Below are 16,544 nucleotides of genomic sequence, written 5' to 3' on the forward strand. Positions count from 1 at the left end.
AGACTCTCAACTGCTGAAGCATAGGGATACTTTCTCATATCCTCTTCCTCCTGAGGTGTCTTGGGACATTGTTCATTGGAGAGAGCAGTTACATGTCTGGTCGGTAATTGACCTTTCTTGGAATTCTCCATAGAGAATCTTTCAAGCACCTTATCTAGATAATTATCCTGAGAAAGTGCAAAGAGCTTGTTCTTCCTATCTCTTAGGATTTGGATTCTCAGAACATAACTCGCCTCGCTCAAATATTTCATTTGGAACTTTTCGGCTAACCACTTCTTTACGTTTGACAGTGTCTCTACATTGTTCCAAATGAGCAAAATGTCATCAACGTAAAGAACTAAGAAAACCACCACTTTTCCGTTGATGTATTTATACACACATGCTTCGTCGACATTCTGTTCGAAGCCATATGTTTTAATTGTTTCATCAAAAGTGATATTCCAAGATCTAGATGCTTGCTTTAATCCATAAATGGATTTCAGCAACTTGCACACCTTTTGATCTTCCTATTTCTTTATGAACCCTTCTAGTTGTACCATATAGATACTTTCATCAAGATAGCTATTTGGAAATATTGTCTTGACGTCTATTTGTCATATCTCATAATCATTGGCAACCGCTATGGATAAGAGGATACGAATGGATTTGAGCATGGCCACAGGAGAAAATGTTTCTTCATAATCAACACCTTCTCTCTGAGTGTAACCATTGGCTACAAGCCTCGCTTTGAAAGTCTCTACTTTCCCATCTACACATCTTTTCTTCTTGTATATCCACTTACACCCTACGGGCCTGACATCTTCAGCTGGATCCACAAGTTCCCAGACAGAATTGAAATACATCGATTCCATTTCTTGGTTCATGGCTTCTTGCCATTTCTCCTTTTCAAGATCATCCATTGCCTCTTTAAAGGTTAATGGATCGTCCTTGTCTATATCAGAAATAAGGACATGTGCCTCATGTTCATAGCGAACATGTTGTCTCACAATCCTCCCACTACGATGTTGCACCAGGGTTTCTTTTTAAGGAATCATGGTTTCCTCGGTTTGTCGTTTATCATTTAATGATGAAGATGATTATGATGGAATCTTATCAGCTGTTAGTTCCTCTAGTACTACCTTGCTCCGAGTTTTATAGTTATTCATATAGTCATGTTCAAGGAAGGTCGCATTTGTTGAAACAAATACATTTTGATCCTTGGGACTATAGAAATAGCCACCTCTTGTTTCTGGAGCATAGCCAACAAAAATGCACACTTCCGACCTTGATTCATGCTTCCCTGATTTAGGTCTAAGAACATGAGTAGGACAGCCCCAAATGCAAAAATGGTGCAAACTAGGTTTGTTTTCATTCCACAATTCCAGTGGCGTTTTGCTAATGGTCTTAGATGGGACTACATTCAAAATGTACGTCGCCGTTTGAAGTGCATATCCTTAGAATGAGAGACGAAGTGAATAGTAGCTTAACATAGACCTGACCATGTCCAACAAGGTCCTGTTTCTTCTTTCAGAAACACCATTTTGCTGCGGCATTCCTGGTACTATGAGTTGGGATAGAATACCATGCTCCAACAAGAAATCTTTGAATTCTAAATCCAAATATTCTCCACCTCGATCAGATCGAAGTGTCTTTAGAGTCTTACCTAACTGCTTCTCAACTTCAGCTTTGAATTCTTGAAACTTACCAAATGTTTCAGATTTCCTAAGCATTAGTTAAGTATGATCATATCTTGAGTAATCGTCAATAAAAGTGACGAAATACTCATACCCACCTCTTGCTTGTACATTTATTGGACCACAGACATCGCTGTGTACAAGCTCCAAAGGTTCTTTGGCTCTATTTCCTTTCGCTGAGAAATGATGTTTGGTCATTTTTCCTTCTAGACAAGATTCACAAACCAGAAGAGTTCCAACTCTTAGTTCTCTCAAAGGTTCATCTTTTTTTAACCGGTTTATCCTATCTAGACCTATATGACCAAGTCTTAGATGCCAAAGATATGTGTCATCCTCGTTTGAAACTTTTTATCTTTTGTTACCTTACAGTGTTGCTAAATAATTCTGAATTATTGAGCGTTCGTTCATGAAAGCGATAAAGTCCAAATATTCAATTGCATGTCTAAAGAAAAAAATTAAGAATAATAAAATTATAAATAAAATATTCTAAAGTCATTACATGCATTAAAATTTCAAATTAACTAAAAAATGAACTAAACATTGTTCAAACAACAATAAAGTTTTTCTTTTAATAAAACTAAAGAATTTTAAATAAATGGACTTTCGTTAATGCATTCTTAAACTAGAAGATTTTCCTCAACAACTTTCTGTCTCTATCTGCAAGTTCCTCTTGATCTCTCAAGTGTCTATAAAGAAGAACAAATAACAAAATATATGATTAGTGGTTTCTAAATCAAAGATTTAGAATATTATGTATCATAATCAACTATTAAGCCTAAGGTAAAGGTAAATCATATCTACCTTTTTCGTGATTGTGGTGTTGTCCGTAAATCCTCAAAGGCAACATCCCACAAATTACGAGCATATTCAATGTGTTCAAACTTTTTCCTTAGCTTCTCTTCCATGGTACTAAGACAATAAAATATCACCATGTTATTTGATCTCATCCAATCAGCATATTTCTCATGTTCCTCTTTGCTTGCATCCCATGATGGTACAAGAGGAGGTCTCTTATCATTATAGATATGTTTAAGATTTTTGGCCAGAAAAATGAACAAAGTTGAATTTGCCCATCCATCTTCATCCTCTTCCGTCATTCTTACTTTCTTTATATGATCATTAATTTTTTTATGCATTATTGGGCACGTTATAGGAAAATAATTGGGTGGCAACATTTTATGTCTGACAATAAAACACAATAATATTATCATTTGAAAAAAAAATCAATGTGTTGGAAAGTAAACATGATGCATGAATACAACAATTAAAACACATAAATTAACATATATTTTTCCACGATAAAACTACCCAACAAATAAAGTGCTGCCTTAGAGTCGGTCAAGTTAATTTCAGATAGCTTATAAGACAATCTTATCTTTATAATTTAAAACTTAATAACTCTTTATAATCTCTTTTAAATATAAAGTACCACTGGTTTGGTCAATATGTAATTATCCATCACAAAAGCTTAATTACATATTTGTAAGTGTAACCCATTATTTTGGAATTCATAACTTAACTTAGAGAGTGGCGCCTTATGGTTGGTCAAGCCTAAAATACATCACTTCCTCTTATCTTCGTAAGAAGCCAACCTTGGTAGTGATATGTCTAGAAACCTTCCTTAGGGAGACGGAAACAAAGCCACCTCGAGGCTCTATTCATATCTCACGGTGTTGTACTAATAATAGAGACCATAGGACACATTGAGATGTTCACCTTCTCCCACTTACTATTTTAGATTAAATGTGTTTTGTTAAACTAATGAATTAATTCCAAATTAATTACTAGTTTATTAATAACCCTATGAATGTAATTAATTACAAAAAAATTATAATTATAAAAGAGTCTGCTTCTATAATTAATGTGTTCTAAATAATTACTCATCACATTCATCTACCTTTACTAAAACGCTTTTTACATAAAGTTGGTTATCTTAAAGGCCTATAAAAACTATTGCTTTTATTATGGTGTGAGTTACCAAGTTTTAACTAATTTAATACTTAGTAGTTTACATACAATTGATTTCACCAAAAACAATTCATATAAACAAATAGGACAATCCTAGATAATCATGTTTCTAAAAGATGCATGATTAATGAGAAACTGTGTAGGCTTTCAGGAATGACATGTAATTGACTAATGCATGATCATGTTATCATTCAAACATCAATAAACATTTATTTAAATAAATACAATAAATAAATAAATGATGAATCGATTGCTAATGGGTATTTCTATGATTTACAACCCTTTGAAAAAAATTATAAATATAATTGCAATCTAAGCCTATGTAGCTTTCAAGACTCTCCAAGAATGCTCCTCCTCTCCTTTAGGCTTTCTTGCTAATCTTTAGGAACTTTGTTTTGCCCAACTTATTAATTAGAAACAAATATTCTAATTAATTTATTTAATTAAAAATAACTTTTAATTAAATAACCATTCTTGTCATCTGTTGACCCTCGATTTGGTCAACAACACGGAGTCAAGTAAAACGATAAAAACGAGATGAAATCAAGATCAAAAAGATAAATGACACTAACGATTTATAGTGGTTTGGCCCCAGTGATTGTAATAGCCTACATCCACTTACTGTTCTTATTGATGTAGAATCCCAAAACCGTGACCAATGAACTAGGGTTCACGAGTTTCACCAGCTTTGGGTTGAATACAATTTTGGTGGATAAAAACACTATAATTCTCTCTCAGAATTCTAAAGTTCAAAAGTCCAAAAAAGTAAAAGTCCCCTCTCTTGAGCCCTTTGAATCTTATTTATAGGCTCAAGGAGTTCTACATGGGTCGATGGGCCTTAATTACATTTAATATAGGCGTATATAAATAATAATGGACATCACAATTATTACATAAATGTGAGATTACATATCTATAGGAAATATCTGAAATACTGCGACCAGACTGGTCGCTCATGAAATATGTCGTTTGCTCAGTGAACTCTCTTCTGGTCGATGGTTGAACAGATCGTACTCAACTAAACGGTCACATGTACCCCACGTGCTTGTTAATTCTGCCATGTCATCAGGTAAATCTTTTTTGGATAAACATCATCTTTTTAATTTAGTTGAATTTAAATAATTAAAGAATCAAATTCAAATAAATATTTAAACTTAATATATTAAAATATCTTAACCAACTAAAAGATATTTTATTTTCTAATAAAATAATATAAGATAATTAAACTTCTAAATTCAAATAATTTTAAAAATGAATTAAATAAAAGATATTTTATAACAACTTAGGAATTAGGGTTTTGGGCACCAAGATTGGTACCCTAGGAACCCTACGACCGGCGGCACAAGGTGCCATGGGCACAAGTGCATGGTTGGGCAGGCTGGCTAGCACGCAAGTGCACACACGGTAGGGGCTAGGCGCACGGGCGCGGGCGGGGCTCGGATAAGGACTGGGTGCATGCTGGGCTCCTCGAGAGGTGCCATGCGCACGAGGCGCTGCTTGTGGGAGGCAACAGGGGCTCGTGCGAGGGAGCAGGGGCTCGGGTTGGGTGTTGCGCGTGGGAGCTGGGAGCTCGGGGCCTTGGTGCGTGCATGGGTGAGTCAGCCACGGGGCTTGTTCGTGCGGCTAGGGCTCAAGCCCTTGGCTTGGGTCCTTTAAATTTTCTTTGTGTATAGATTTTCAATTTAAATTTCAAGAAATAAAATTACAAAAATCCTATGCTCTTTATGGCTTACATGAGATCTAGAAAAACAATAAAATTCCTAACCCAATAGCACCATACAATTAACGATCCATCATTCAACCATAAATTCAGAAAACCTATCCATCCATTCAATATACATATCAACATACATACTACAAATGAAAGAAACTCACACAATAATTAATATATATATATATATGTATAGACTACTCTGGTACCAATTGTTGGTATTAAATGATCAAATCAAAGGTACACAACGGAATATATGAACCAATTTTAATAAATATTAATACCAGTCAGGATCATACACATATATAAATATTAAATCACATACAAATAGATCAGGGATTACCTCTTGTAGCCTATCAAGTGTCCGTGAGTCTTTTTGTATTAATCAACGATCTTCCTTTCTAATGTTCTGAGATCCACACCCTGATCTTCTAGACCAAACCTCAAACACACAAGGACGTGTGTGGGCACGTAGGATCAAAAATGTTGATTTAGGTGATTCCCTAGATGTACTCAATAAATGAGATCGAGAGAGTTTTTTGACAGAGAGAAAGTTTAGAATAGTTTTCAGGTTTAGAGAAAACTATCGCTTTTGAGAGAGTCTGATTATTATTATGAATATCACGTATATCAGATTTATAAAAGTATTTAATCTAATTAAATAATCTTTATTTAATTAAAATTAAAATTGATTAGATATTTTCACTTAACTATCTATTTAAATCATATTTTAAAAAAGAATAATTAAAGAACTAATTAAACAAATTTATTTGAAATTCAAAATTCAAATCCCAAGGATAAAAAACCCTGATGCTAGGCGCCACCCACTGTACTGTACAGTGTGTCGTCCAGCCCTATTAGGATTGCCCTAATTTTCTCATTTGTTTATTTAATCAACTTTTAAGACAAGATATTTATTCCAACATAAATATCAGTTAATTCAAAATTAATTTTATCTTAAAATATCAGTTATAAATTAAATAAATAAATATTATATTATAAATAAGATATTTATCATTTCTCCCTTTATATTAATCCAAACAAGATTAATATTAATTTTAACATATAGCTTTTCAAAATAAAAACTAGATAGTTAAATAATTAATTAATTCATAATTAATCAATTACCCATAATTATCAAATAATTATTTTCTTGCCCTGAAAAATTAATTCTTTTGCAATTTAGTCATTTCTCTTAACAAATCTTTCTTTTGACATCCTTACCTTTGAAAGTGTATGACAGAGGTGATCTGAGGACCATTGACCTATAATAGGAAGCTCCAATAAACTAGATTATTAATTAAACTCTTTAATCTAATAATCTTATTTATTAATTCCATGATTACTACACTATAAATATGGAATTGCACTCTAAGTATTTATAGAATTATATTTACAGAGTTTTCTCTAGTAGTCTATTGATATAATCAATATACATAGTTCTGCCCTCCATTATTGTTTCATTAATTAGAGCTGGTCAAAATTACCATTTTACCCTTCTAATTACCTATTGATCCTTAAGTACCATTAATTCATTAGCGAATAATTAATCTATAATCTAATTATAGATTTGAGCTCAATAACTATTCAGTTCCAGAATCAACCCTTAAGGGAACCAATATTCGATCCGTTTAGGAAAGCATGGATTCTATTATTGTAATTCATGTTCCCAGCCATCCATAATATTGAATCTCCAAAACAAAAGTCATATGAACCCTTTGTCCAAAAACTCCTGTAGCTGGTTCTTAATTTCCTTCAATTCCTCCGGTGCCATTCAATAGGGTGCTTTAGAGATTGGTGCTATTTCTGGTGCAAGCTCGATCACAAACTTGATTTCTTTGTCTGGGGGTAATCCTGGTAATTCCTCGGGAAACACCTCCGAAAACTCACAAACAATATGCACATTTTCTTGTTTGAACTCTGACTCCTTGGATTTATCCACCACACTAGCCAGAAATGGCGAACAACCATGTTGCATCATATTCTGTGCTTCTAGTGCATATATTATGGGTGTTCGAAAACCCGCTACTTCTCCTCTAAAGGAAAATACCTTTCCTTCTTTTGGTCTGAACTCCACAGTCTTCTTTCGACAGTCTATTGTCACCCCATGTTTGGATAACCAATCCATGCCAAGAATGACATCATAATCTGGTATACTCAGTTCTATAAGGTCTGCTGGGCACTCCCTGCCCTCTATCATTACAGGCATTGACAGTAACCATCTAGTTGATAACATCATGTCTCCCGATGGAAACATTGTACTAAAGCTATGCTCAAACAATTTATAAGGCTTACTCAGCTTATCAATCACATTCATGGAAACATAAGAGTGAGTCGCTCCAGATTCAATGAGGACTCTACACATCATACCAGATATAGGGAGCTAACCTGTGACTACGGTGTTGCTGTTGGCTGCTTCATTCTGAGTTAAGGCAAAAACCCTTGCTGGCACTAGATTGTTGTTATTGTTCTGTCCCGCCTTCCATTGTGGGCAATTCTTCCTCAGATGTCCTGCCTGACCGAACTTAAAACATTTATTGGTGTTGGTCTGGCATTCTTCCGGATGTCTTTTAAAGCATTTAAGACAGATGGGGTTCTTTGCCTCAATTGTTCTCTCAACCTTGCTACCTCTGCGGCTAGGTCCATAGATGGTGCTACTGGAGCTGCAGGTTGAGCTGATGGCATTTCTATGTCAGGGGTTGTCGTGGCCTTAGACCTTGTGGAGACACCCTTTCCTCAACCTCCTCCTCTTCCCTTGCCTCCTCTTCCTTTAGTCGACATTTATGAGATTCTAAGGCAATCAAAGGAAAAATCATAAGGAAGGAACACACAAGTAAAACACGACAAAGCATATTCATACTCATACATTGTCATACATCATAGCATCATTATCGTAACTATCATCATCATAAACATAAAAATAATCATTATATCATAAGCATCATATACATGGTCATCATCATCATAACATTATAACATAAACATCTTAAACATAGTCATCATAAACATAACATCATGTCTTTGTGAACATGGCCCGCTAACTTGTCCATGTCACCTCTTGAGGTAAACAGGATCTCTAGTCCTTGAATAACCTTGGTGCGTCCGCTCTATGAGTTATGTCTTCATATCCTTAGTAACTGGGGTTACGTCTTCGCATCTTTAGTAACCCATTATTGTTGTGTCGCGTTCATCACACTATCAACCATTACATATCATACAACATTCAATGACATACAATCCAATCATATCAACAAAAATTAGCAATTCATAATTCATCTCGCAAAAGTATCATCATACACAACATTATTATTCATACAAGTCAACCTTACCATTCACAGCATAAACAACTAAAATATCTATCTAACTTCCTTACCTCAGGTCCAAGCAAAGCAAAACTAACAAACTTCACAAGAAACCTATATCATAATTAAACAACAACCTTTAGCATCTCATAAGATTTTCTTGTGCCCAACTCATATATCCCATGTGTGCATGGGCCATGCACACATGGTGAAAACTACTCACAATATCCAACTAGGCATAATTACACATAAAATCATCAAAAGAATAATGCAAATTATACCTATGCTACATGTATGGGTTTTATATAAAAATAATATGGTTACATAATAGACATATTTTTGAACGTAAAAGTGAAATTGCATTTGACATGCATATGTGGGAACGTTGTTAAAAAGCAGCGTTAAAAACGATAATTCCTATGCGCTTATTTTTATCGTTTTAAAAATAATGAATTGGTAACATGCTTTGATTACCATTATTTATTTCTTTTAATATCACTAAGTTGATTAACCCTCTAAAACATTATTTTTATTTCATGAAATAACTTATTTAACCATTTAAAAATATAATAATTCCATTATTTACTTTTAAATTACATAAAATAATAAAGGCTAAAAACTATGTAAAATGCTTATAATTTAACATGTTTCCTTAGAAATTAACAATTTAATCCAATTAACAAAATTACAAACTTGGTGTGAGAAAATATAATTTTTAGGTGTGGAAAAATATATTTTACTTGTATTATTTTAAGACTTAATTTTTAAGTAGAATAAATTCATAAGTGATAATCTAATAATTATTTTTGAAATATTTTTACTAAACTTTCAGCCACTATTTAATTTATTTAAAAATCACAAGTAAGTTAAATTCAACATTTTTCTTGATTAAAATAAAGAAAAATCGTACCTATTAAAATGTACACTCATGGTTATATTAAAAATACCATTTTTAATATTTTCATAGTTTAGGGTATTAATTTATTTCAACATACACACCAAATTCCTTTTATTTTAAAAAAATACAACTTCAATTTTTTACTAAAATTCCAGCAATCAAATATATTCTCAAAATCACCATTTTTATTTTTTAAAAACTCATATTTTCTCAAAATTATATATATAAAAAAATCTGTAGGTAATTATTTGAGCAAAATATCATTTCAAGGCATCTTAAAATTTTCCATTGTATTTCTTAAAACATCATAGCACTTGCAAAATTTATTTAAGCATTCAAAAATATTATTCTCATCATATTGACATCATTTATACACAAAATCAGCAAGTACTTCAAATCATAAAATTCATCATGCTTTAAAAAATTCACATATTAATCATGCATGTTTAATTAACATAATTAAACACAAACCCTAGCATGCTTCTATCATTCAAATGATCCAAAAGAAAATACAACTAACATATACCCATTTAAAATCTTACAAACATCCTATCATGTTTCCAATGAGTATATACATGCCAGAAAATAAAATAAGAATGACAAACATGCATCAATAACCTAAAATACCAATATCCATATATGCTTTCACATGAAACCTAGCGTGTTCCTATTTTCCAAATAACATGACCAAAATCATAGAAACATAAAAAAAAAAAAAAATAACATAAGCAAAACTTCACATGTATTATCTACATATGCCTTGGTTGAGATCTATATGGGATTCATGCTCTTGAATCCAAAAATATATAACCACCTAACATGTTTCTCATTTTTAATTTCTATTCTTAATTTTTAATTCCTATATGTTGTCTTTATTATCATTTATATTCCTTGTCCTTGTTATCATTTTTATTCCTTGTCTTTCTTATCATCACTATTCCTTGTTACATGGCCACATTTCGTGTAGAAATACTCATTTCCACCACACGGACTAGTTTTCTTAAGAATCACTTATTAATCTTTTGATTTGTTCTTGTTGTTCTTTCTTTCATTGAATTGTCATTTGAAAACCTGGTTTGTTTTTGTTAGTATGATTAAGGACAAAAGAGTTGAAAAGGCAAAAGAGTGTGAGTACATTATTCGATAAAAGTCATATCGAGAATAGACACAAGGGTTGAGTGTCACATATTTTTTTAGAGTGAAAACATGTGAGGGAGTGCTTGTGAGGTCTTTAACATTGTTTTGCGAAATTTATTATTTTATTATGTACAATCTTCAAGCAAATTCCAGTGAAGAAATTCAACAACCCACTCGCAACCTATAGATGGAAGCATTAATGGCAGAAATGAAGTGAATGATGCAACTTGAATTTGAGAAAATACAAACAAGAATAGACAGACTAGAAGGAGTCGGCAGGGAAAATGCTCAAGATACTCCAAGAACGCAGCCTCACAGATGAGATCAACAAGGAGAACAAAAGGATGATATTGCTCTTGAAGAAGATTTAGAGGACTTTGATGGGCTACAACTCAACCAGACCAGATTTGGACATGGGAATTAGTTTGGAAGATTTACAAGAGAAGATGATGATTTGGGAAATATCAAGTTGAAGATCCCATATTTTTAAGGGAAAATGAACCAGAGGCCTACTTGGAATGGGAATAGAAAATGGAGATGGTTTTTTAGGGCAACAATTACTTCGAACACAAGAAGGTAAAACTTGAAGAAATTGAATTCACTGGTTATGCAATCAATTGGTTGGATCAGTTGGTAAAAGAAAGAAGGAGGAGTCGAGAATGTCCTGTTGAGACATGGGAAAAAATGAAAGCAATCAAGAGAAGGCATTTTTCCAAAGTTACTACCTTTAGGAATTGAATAATAGATTGCAGCACCTTACTCAAGGGTCCAGAAGTGTAGATGAAAACTACAAAGAAATGGAAATTGTTTTGATTAGAGCAAATGTTGAGGAGGATAAAGAGGCTACAATGGCTAGATTCCTGCTGTGGAGAATTTATGGCTTTACACTTTTTTAATCAACAATGAATAATAGAAATAGTTCAATATTACAAACTCTAGATGCTAATCAAAAACCTTATTCAAAGTATGAATGCAAATCTTAATCATCAAAGAATCATATTCATGATATGGATGCAAATCTAGAAAATAAAGGATTAAGTGATTAAATGATTATAAGATGAAATTCAAAACATTTAATCATCAATACTAACAACATAAACACAATAGAATGACACAAATACAAAGTTAAGGTTTAGAGAGATACAACCTTTTGTTTTGAACAACTTGAATCTTCAAACTTGGGGAACATCCAAGACTTATACACAATAAGAATATTGTTGTCCAAAATCTCTATTCCAAGCCTTTCCTTATTGCTTGAAGCTTCAACCAAGTAGAGTGAAATTTGAGATTTAACAAGCCTTGAAACTCATGCAAGTCAAGAATTGTTGGATGAGTTTCTTAGAGAAAACTTATGGTCTTTGAGAGCTAGAAGGAGAGAGAGGTTAGAGAGAGAGAGAGAGAGTTGAAAAGTGTGATCAAAGCTTTTCAACAGTAATAACCCTTATTTATAATGTAGGAACCATCATTAAGTCTAGCAAATAGGATTAAAACTTTAGAACACATCATTTGGAGCTTAATTACGTAACTGTATGGTCCCGTACGAACCACCTAGGTGATGTGTCGCCTGCTAGGTGGCGATGCATCGCCTGCCAGGTGATGCATCACCGCTCAACAGATGATGCATTGCCTGCTGGAAGTATTGTCTCCCAGGCAGTTCTAGGTGAAGCATCGTCTCTCATAGGCGACGCAATGCATATGCCTTTGCAAAATCACCCCGAGCGTGACCCCAAAAAGTCTCCAAATACCTCCAGACTTTTAAGAAATGTTTGGATACCTCTTATATCACTTTAGACCCATAAAAGTCCCTTTTGGATGCCTACTACACAATCTTATGTTTTCACTTCAACTTAAGTGAAAATCGTTAACTGTTTTGCACCTCAACGTGTAAATATCTTAACCATTATATTTAAACAATCTCAAAATTCCCCCACTTGGTTAAATATAATGCTCTCTTCTTAGTTTAATAATTTTTGTGCATAAAATAAATTATCTTTTGATTTGAACTTACCTTAGTTAAAGTATTACAAAGCCTTATCAAATCCATTGGTTTTTTAAAGATTGAACCAATTACTCCTTAATGATAAGATCGGTAACACCTCACACACCTCCACTTGACCATTCATTTTCCCACTGCTGTGCTTAGCACTTTTTATGCCCTTGTGCTCATCCATTTCATGAACTTTCCAGGGAGAAACTCCAACTCCCATGAGAGGCGGTACCACCACTAAGTTTATATAGGTGAATCTCGTAAAGTATCTTTGCTACCTTTAGAGATTCTTGTTGGACACAACTAAACTTCATTAAAGGCCCTAGGCTTAACCCTCATTTGGTAGCAACCAACACTAACCATTCTTGGATGGAACTCACTACTTTGTTAGTGTTGAAACTATCATCTCAATGGCTTGTTCTTACCCATTGAACTCTTGCCCTTGATATAAACAAGTTTGGAGTTGGGTTTCCATCATTGATGAATATATTATTCTAGGAGTTTCAGTTCCATCCCTTTTGAAGTGGAACTTACTAACCTCTTCGCAAGAGATTTTGTAAATTGATCTGCTAAGTTCTCACTTGTCCTTATATATGAGATAAATATGATTTCTCCTCGAATCAACTGTCTCACATACTCATGTCTTAGGGTTATATGTCTAGACTTTCAATTATATATGCTATTATATGGTCTTGCTAGTGTGGCTTGACTATCACAATATATAGTGTTCATCGATAACTAATCCACGGTAATTGAGATATCCAACATGAGATCTCGAAGTCACTCGATCTCTTTGTCGGTTGCCACTAAAGCTATAAACTTAGCCTCATTGGTTTAGTGTGAAATACATGTTTGTTTATTGGAACCCCAAGAAACCGCCCCTCCTTTAACCGGTTATGTAACGCCCTGGATAGCCAGGACCGCTACACTGTGTGTTTATAAAGTGCCAGACTCGCTAGTCAAGTCATTAAAGTAAAAACGTGTTATTGAAATAGTGGAGGAACTAGGGTTAAAAGCGTTTTGGTCTCAAAAGATATATTTTCACTGCTAAACATTGTTTATGTACATGGGATCCCAAAAATGACAGTTTAAAAGCCATTTACAAAAGTTACAAAGTCTAAATACATTAACAGCCATACTAAGGCAAAATGAGCAGTTAGGTGATCTCTGTCCTGACACACTCCTCGATCATGGTGATCGAACGGCTGGCTATGTACATTTCACCTCGGAGCTCTCCACCTCAGGCCTAGTCCAACTTGCCCTTGCCTTTACCTGCACCACGTAGCACCCGTGAGCCAAGGCCCAGCAAGAACATACATCAATAATAGAGCATGCACATTTAGCTGTCAGGTCAATCTCACATATGACATCTCATAAACTTCAAGCATAGCAACAGTCAAGTATTTCATATACAAAGCATATCAATAATCAAGTATTTCATTTACAAAGCATATCAGCTCATATAACACAATGCACAGATGATAACTAGGGCTAGCGCTCACAAGCTGCTCCCTCTGTTATCCTTTCATTTCTGGCTCCCAGTGGCCAAGTTGCGTCCCATGCGCTAAATTCATGAACGGTACTCTTAGACCGCTTATACGTGTCCCTTGGAATAATACCAACGATGACACAAAACAATTCTCGGGAGCACTTAGTCCCATCACACTCATACATACGGGTGCAGTGTTCTTACCTTTCAATTCACTAGTTTTCGATGTCACGACACCTTGAGCACGATCCCACTCGAGCCCTAGCGCTTACCTAAACACAATCATGGTCAAAGTCAACATCAATCCTCAAGTTCAAAACCTAGCCCCGGGGCTAATCCCGAGCCCCCGGGATGTCCTAGTTCCACCAAACAAGGTGGTGGAACCAAACCCCAAACCTTAGGTCAAAAACCCTTGAAAAATACCCCAAAATCCCCTTCAGAAGGCAGGGTAGCGCTACAGCGCTCTTGGGAGGGCGCTATAGCGCTACAGACAGAACCAAAACCCTTCCAGCATATGGGCCTAGCGCTACAGCGCCCAAAGGCTAGCGCTGTAGCGCTAGTCACAGGCAGCCCAACACCAAAATTTCCTTTGTGCGATTTCTCTCGAGCCAACCTCAACCAAACCTCTTCCAACTCTTACCCAAACTTAAAAACAACCTCATGACCACACTCCACTCATCCCAAGCACCCTAAACATCTAAACTCCAAGCACATGCAATCACAAACTCAAAATTCACCATAGCCACCTCCAAACTTCAGAACCTAACATAAACCAGCTGAGCATCAGAACTAGAGTTTAGAATTCATACCTTTGATAGAATTTCGCCCACAAGCTAACCCTAAGCTCCCTTGGCTTGCTGCTCCTCAGCCCTAAGCCTGAATTCCCTAAAGTTCCATTCAATTCCATTCAATTCAACACAAGTACCACAACTTAAAAACCAGAAACAGAAATGGATGAACTCTAGAATCTTACCTCAAGTATTGGTGAAACCCTGTTAAACCTCTGTCAATTCCTTAGCCTTAGATCAAAGTCCTTGAGGTTTAGTTATCCCAGCTCTCCTCTAAGCTTTACTCCAGAAATTCTCCAGAAATAGATGAAGGAAAGTGTAAACCGACTCAAGAAACTCTCTCTGTTTTCCCTCCTTCTTTTTCCCTTCTTTTTCAGACCCTTTTGATATTCTATAAATCCCACTATCTTAAAACCTCAATAATACCCTTCCTTAAAAGTCAAATGACCTTTATGCCCTCACAGCTAACTCTAATCCTTTAGTCCTCTTAAGGGTATTTTAGTCATTTTGCCTAATTTCCGCTACTTCCTCGAATGTCTCTATTATTTCCCGCTTAGTTCCCAATACCTTACTAATCACCAATAGCCTTCCTCAATATCATAATAATCTCCAGCTTATCCACTAAATTCCCATTTACACCCCTGAGCTCACCCCGAGCCGGGTATAAATCCCCGCTATGACTTTTACGCTACTTTGCTCACTAGGATCGTCTCGAGTCACAGATCTCAGATATATCCACATAATAATGTGGTCTCAACAATTATCACATATATCAAAGCAGTTATGCCCATAATGGCTAAAATTACGATTATGCCCTTCTAACCTAATCTGGGCCTATATGCACACTAACACACATAGTCATGCATCTCAAGTACTCAAGTAATCATATAACATGCTTAAGTCATAATAATCACACATAATTCCCATCATGCCCTCCTGGCACACTAATCAAGGCCCTTAAGCCTTATTAGTGAATTTGGGTCGTTACAGGTTATGGAGAGATTAACTCCCACACTCAATATCCAACTTGCATCGGAATATCCTTAATGTATCTTTGGTAACATTGAATATTGGATGCCTAGCTACTTGGTCCTCTTAAGGTACCCTAGAACTCTCTCAATTGCTTTCCAGTGTTCCATACTTGGATTGCTAGTAAACCTACTTAGTTTACTAACCGCATATGCAATATTCACTCTTGTACAATGAGCGGCGTACATTAGACTCCCTATTGCACTTGCATACTCAAGTTGAGCAACTGCTCTACCATTATTCTTTTCAAGCTTTATGCTTGAATCAAATGGTGTATTTGCCTCTTTGATTTTGAGATAACTAAACTTGTCAAGCACTTTCTCAACATAGTGAGCTTGACTTAAGGCGTAACTAAACTTGTTAAGCAATTTCTTCTCACTTTTATACCCAAGATGGTATCAACCTCTCCAAGGTCTTTCATCTTGAAAATGGAAGATAGAAACCTCTTCGATTCTATTATGTTTTTCATCTCATTACTCAAAATCAACATATAGACACACTAAGATGACATAGTCATCACAAGTCTTAGAGTATAAGCACTTGTCCACATTACTGTGTTTAA

Source organism: Humulus lupulus, chromosome 2, assembly GCF_963169125.1.
Source record: "Humulus lupulus chromosome 2, drHumLupu1.1, whole genome shotgun sequence".
In the NCBI taxonomy this organism is placed as follows: domain Eukaryota; kingdom Viridiplantae; phylum Streptophyta; class Magnoliopsida; order Rosales; family Cannabaceae; genus Humulus; species Humulus lupulus.